This window comes from Brassica napus, chromosome A7 (genome assembly GCF_020379485.1).
Source record: "Brassica napus cultivar Da-Ae chromosome A7, Da-Ae, whole genome shotgun sequence".
NCBI classification, from domain to species: Eukaryota; Viridiplantae; Streptophyta; class Magnoliopsida; order Brassicales; family Brassicaceae; genus Brassica; species Brassica napus.
This window is the reverse complement of record NC_063440.1, coordinates 11,977,430-11,983,466: the sequence shown is the minus strand read 5'-3', so window position 1 is coordinate 11,983,466 and position 6,037 is coordinate 11,977,430. Positions and strand designations below refer to the sequence as shown.

Below are 6,037 nucleotides of genomic sequence, written 5' to 3'. Positions count from 1 at the left end.
TTATATTAGATTCAAATGGTTTAAAAAAACTGTTTCAAAGCATTAAAATTGGGTAAAAGGATCTAAATTGGTCTAATAGGTTATTAAGCAATAAATTATTACAAATCTATAAATTTGTCTACTTTCTTTCTTCTGTTTGTATATCTTTTTTGATAATTCATCATAATATTTTATAATTAAACGTTGTTGTTGCTAAATATGTCATATAACGTTATAAAATATATAAATAATCAATAATTTGATAACGGCCTAGGCCTCGCCTAGCCCCGAATAATCCGCCTAGTCGCTAGTCCTCATAAAACGCCTAGTTAACCGCTAGCGATTTTTAGAACATTGTAAAAAAATCAATCATTAAAATTAGGAATTGATATGTAATTTATTTGTCCAATCAGAATAATCTAACTTTCTTTATATACAACCGTATTACCGATAATACTTAATCACTTAAAAGACAATCAATAAAAATTTTGAATTGATATCTAATAATTTGTCCAAACGGACTAATAAATTTTTTAAATTCAACATAATAACATACGTAGCTAACCGGTTAAGGCTATAGCTTAATACATTTTTTATATATTCAATAAAACTATACCTATAATGAGTTTATATGTGAGGTTGATATAAAAAAAAATAACATATGACCATTGGACAATAAGAATTCTGGAATAAGAAAATTAATACAAACCATATAGATCAAGCAGTTATGTAGCTCTTCTACATTTTGAAGATATTAAAATTGCTTTATAGTTGATATCATTTAAGTGAGACGAACCTTCTTACTTATACAAAAACAGATTTGTGCTTGAGATTTTTATATTCTCAAAGATGATAGGCGTTTCAAGCTATATTCGATTTTTATTTGTACTTATATTATAAAGATGATAGGCGTCTCAAGATAGAGAAATATTTCTTGAAGTAAAACCTGTGTTATACTACTTTTACTAATATATTTGTATCTACTTGATGGATATAGAAACATAAAGTGACTACGAAAATTAATAATAAAATATTTTTTATTAATATGAAGGAGGCCGCATGAGAAATGGGTAAAAATGATCAAATGAGTTATCCGTTATTTAGATAGGAGTCATATAATATATTATGTGTTAAGCTATATTGTAATGAATAATGGCAATATATGTAATTAGTCTAATAAAGAGAGGGTATTTAATTAAAGGGGTGAGAGTGATTCTAGTGTTGACCTAAGAAATGGCAATTTGGTAATAACACATGAGGTCAAGGTTAGTTTAAATTAATGCTCCTCAAATAATATAAAAGGGATCCCTTTCTTATTATTTGAGAAGCATTAGATAAAACTAACATTTACTTTATGTGTTTATTACATGTATGTCATTTCCTACGTGGCATCACCACAAGTTCTCTCACACCTTATATTCAAACACCCTTCCTTAACTACACTAATTACAAAATTTGTCATTGCTAATTACATTAAAACTTCCGTATATACTATAAGCTTATTGACTAACAAAATAATTTATCTCATGCCCTACTACTCTTTGATTACAAACGTTTCCATTTTCAAATACGCAGAGATTTTATATTACCATAACCAGAGATTCGTCATAATTATCGATTTCAATATGGAAATTCGTATAGCCTGACTTAAATATTAATGCCTTTCTATATAGTTAAACTACATAAAATCCATTGTGTACGTATGTATCTACATATCTATTTATATATGTGTTGATATATCACGAATTCGTTATATATGTGTTGTCAAACACAATGTTCAACAATTCTTACATAATCGCAAAATCTTATAGTATATACATACACTTTTTCAAAAATTATATAAAACGATCTAATATATAGTATTTTTAAAAGCTAATAATAGTTTCAAATTACCTCCATTGTATGTTAACCACGTTTATCATTTCCACAATTATCAATGCAATTGTAATCGACGATCATTTTATGATAGTTTAGATTCAAGGCAACACAATTTAATACATTACCATTTCGAGTGTTCCGATAATATATGAATCAAAATTGATTTGTCAATCACGGGATCAAATAAATTATGTGTCAATGGCAATGTTCGTAGGAAATGGCAACACAATTGACGTGAAAAGAGGAGTTTTCTATAAAATTTATGATACAATATTTCAAATGTAAATGTAGATTTTGTTTTCAAACAAAGACTTCCTTTTTGGATATGTAATTACTGAGTATTTTTTTTACTCTCAATAAGCCATATATTATAACATTGCTATGCATTTTAAAAATATAGTGTACATGAAATCCTTGCTATGCGTTATAAATATCTTTGCTATGCATTTTAAAGATTTTCTTACAGCAATAATGGCATTGGTGAAAAGAAATATATATTAAACTTACATATTACAATTTTTCTACTTTCTTAATAATATAAGTTTTCACCTAAACGAAGGGATTGTCAATCACACAACACTTAATGGGACATACGATGATCTCCATGATATTTCAAATCAGGAATGTATAAAGATAAATATGACGCTATTGGAATAAATGTATGTTATAGGAGTTGAACTTAATAATTTCTATACAAAAATTGCGACGAAAAATGAAAAGTTTCAAAATCAGAATTGATTATTGATTTGAGATCGATTGATTTTTTCAATCAAGCTGCAATTTTTGTTTCCTTATATTAAAAATAAGAATAAAATGTTTTCTGATTTTGAAAGATCAATTCGCAAATGGAGTAATAAGGCGAGTTTCAAATAAAATTGTAGCGCAAGTTATTCAGTATTAATTATTGAATATTACATATATTTAAAGCGATTTCGAATAAAGATAGCAAACCCTAAACCCAAAACTTTTTGTATATAAATATGTAGCCAATGTTAACATATCCTCACCACAGTCTATATATCAAAACATTGTTACCAAAACATTAGGTTTTTCTGATTTTACCTAGGTGGTAACATTGTCATTTTACCTAGGTGATAACATCGTGATTTCACGTCATCATTAAGTGTGTTTCTTATGGTGTTCTTGCTCATGTTTTTCAAGAATTTTACTAGTTTATTGCTTATATTTCGTTTTATCTTATATTTATATTTTATTTTATGAAAACAATAATTCTATTGTACGTGTTTTTTTTTCCTTCATAATTTAGTTTATATAAGTTTTTGATTACTCTTATAGATTAGCTTTCATCCGAATCACATACGATTTCATCATTTGAAATCTAATCCTTCCTCATCGTATATATAAATAGGTTGTTTTGAGCACATCTACTCATCACATTCTTCTACCCAAACCTTCATTACAAATTTGATCTTGCAAGCAAAACATTTATGGTGGGTCTCAACTCATTATATAATATGTAATCTTGTGACTATAAGTTTTGCATTTCTAATATTTATAGATTAAAAGTTATAATCTCTTTTAATCCATTCACTCGGTGCAGGGCGCGGGTATCACCTAGTATTTATTGTATTCGTCAGGACATTTTGTGTTTTAGTTTGGTTGGTCCTAGCTAGACTTTGTCGGTTACGTTAATAGTTGTAAAACGTACGTTGATGATTGTTTGGAGGTTCTAGTGACTCACGAGCAGTATGGCAGCTTCAAACCACACAGGAGAAAAAGAACAAACTGTTTGTTTCTTTAACCCACTCATAGTTTTTATAAGTATTTATCACGTGGTCGTGAGCATTTTACAGTCGTACTGGTTTTTCTTGAGGTTGACAGTGAAAATAACCACACAAACAACAAAACTACAAAAATGATAAACAAGAACTCATAATCAAAGCAGGCAGACGAGCCTACAAGGCGTTCATGGATCTGAATCTGATTTGATTGTCGAGCGAGCCCTATAGTTATGCCCATTAAGCCTTCCCTTCCCGGGCGGGTGGAGGAAAAAAATAAAATGGCTTCGTCCAGGTTCGAACTGGAGACCTTCAGTGTGTTAGACTGACGTGATAACCGACTACACCACGAAACCTGATGGTTTAAGTTTTACAAACTAAATTATATAGCAAGTTCTAAAAACACGTAAACCATTAACCGGGAAACGAACCAAACCCACCGTGCTCGGCTTCCACGAAGCGGAAAGAAGAGCTCACTGAGAGTTTAGCACCAGTGGCGAGAGAGATTGACGTCCTTGTGCTTGGTAAGATGTTAACTTTGACATGTTTGTTTGAAGATCGATTACGTAATAACACTAGCGTTTGTCGTTACGAAGTAGAAAGTTATGGTTGAATTGTACGCAAAGATGTCATATTGAACATAAGTGCTGATTTTTCATTCTGGGTTTTCGCGTTTTATAGTTTTTCAACTAAAGATGTGTGCTTCTTATTTTTTTCTCTCATACATCTCAGTGTGAACTGTAAATGTGATAGCAAGCTTTTGAACAAAAGAGAGATTGATGCTCATAGACCTTATTGACTTAAACTGGAGATAACTCTATGAATTTTATTATGCAGAAGTGTAAATAGAAGAGGTGAATGATTGTCAGGCTCAAGCTGTATCATCCGTGAGTACATCTTTCGCCTTGCAATCTGTTTTGTTATGTTTATACAGAGGAGCATCTTTCTTCTGTTGGGATGAAGAACCCACTCAACAGTTTTGGAGCTTGAGACTTGAGAGAGAGGATATATGTTTTGCGCTCTCTCACCTTTTGTCTTTTCCAGGTTAGATAACATTACTGTGGTGGTTCGTCAAGATTCTGAATTGTGTGTTAAAACTCTACCTCTCTTTAAAACCCCTTCTTTAGGAGCCAACTTCTCCTAAAGTTTAAGTATGTGAAGAAGATGATACCTCAGAGATGAGGTCAAAAGATAAAGACTAGAGACACTAAGAAAGGAAGTTGTAAGAAGCAGGATATTTCGAGATCAGTCATGTACTAAGGGTATGTTCCTAAGTGCATTTCTCTCTCTGTAAGTAGATGATATCACTGTCTTGTGGATCACTACACGGAGGAACAAGCCATACTTAACCTAGTCTTCCCTTTTCTCTACATTTGATAATATCAGAGATCAAAAAGATACAAAAAGCTAACTAAACCTATTGTGCGTTACATACAGAAGGACAAGTTGAAGTGGCGTGACGGCTTTACACTTATCATTTCCTTATTATCATCGGTGAAAGAAGAGTGATTTTGCCTCCAATTTTTGGAGTATACACTTTGCACAGTTACAGAACGAGCCATGTATGGATTTTGTTAAGTATAAGCTTAACTAATGCTGAAATGATTGAATCACCAGGAGTTATCTCTTGTAGACTGCGTAACTTAGATGTGTTCAAAAAAAAAAAAGACTGCTTAACTTAGTTAATTGCATAATGATTAATAACTTCTCAGGTCAGATGATTTCATAGTGATTTCTGTTATATTCTTGAGTTCTTGCCCTGTACTTGCGTAGTGACTGCTCATGTCAATAATGGCTGTTCTTGCATAGTCTCAATTTTCATGATCAACATGTTTTCTCCTAAAAGCCCATAGTTCAGGATCAGAGTCAAAGGATTAATCCTCTCTGAGTGTGTACCTTTTGACTCTGCGGCTGCACTTCCGAGTGGTATCATACTTGCCTCTCAAGTGGGTTATAGACCGAGATGCACTCATTCATCTAATGCTAATGACACAATCCTTTAGATTTTGTATTATCAACTACTTTCCCCAGCACGTTATAACTAACATCAAATAAAGTTAATACTAGAAATATGTTGGGTCCACTCGAAAGTGGATACCTCCAAAAATAGGCGTATGCCACTTAGCGTGGAGAGCACACGGTATTCTTTAGTAAAAGGCGAAAGAATAGTTCGCTTTGTGCTCACCACATGGCTGCGTGGTTTTCAAACGTAGAGTGTGAAGCTTATTTACTGAAGTCTCCACAGATCCTTTCCTCTCGGCTCCCCAATGTGGGACGCTGAAGCTTCTTCTTAAAAGGTCTTATGGGCTGTAGGTATTACTGGGCCTTTGCATTACGATAACAGATCTTTCTTTGGTATAAGCAAATATGCAATAACATGGTTTTTCGATAATCGTGAAGACTAAAATAAGAATTTTACAATTTGGTTTTAGAAAATACAT

At 32.0% G+C, this 6,037-nt stretch overlaps 2 non-coding genes across 2 annotated transcripts; both read right to left on the bottom strand.

Moving 5' to 3' along the window:
• Positions 1-3,878: 3,878 nt before the first annotated feature.
• On the bottom strand, positions 3,879-3,952 carry TRNAV-AAC. The gene has a single exon. It is a non-coding gene; the product is annotated as a tRNA-Val (tRNA).
• A 1,722-nt stretch (positions 3,953-5,674) lies between these two features.
• LOC125576826 lies at positions 5,675-5,790 on the bottom strand. Its single transcript, XR_007315250.1, has one exon. It is a non-coding gene; the product is annotated as a U5 spliceosomal RNA (small nuclear RNA).
• Positions 5,791-6,037: the final 247 nt, after the last annotated feature.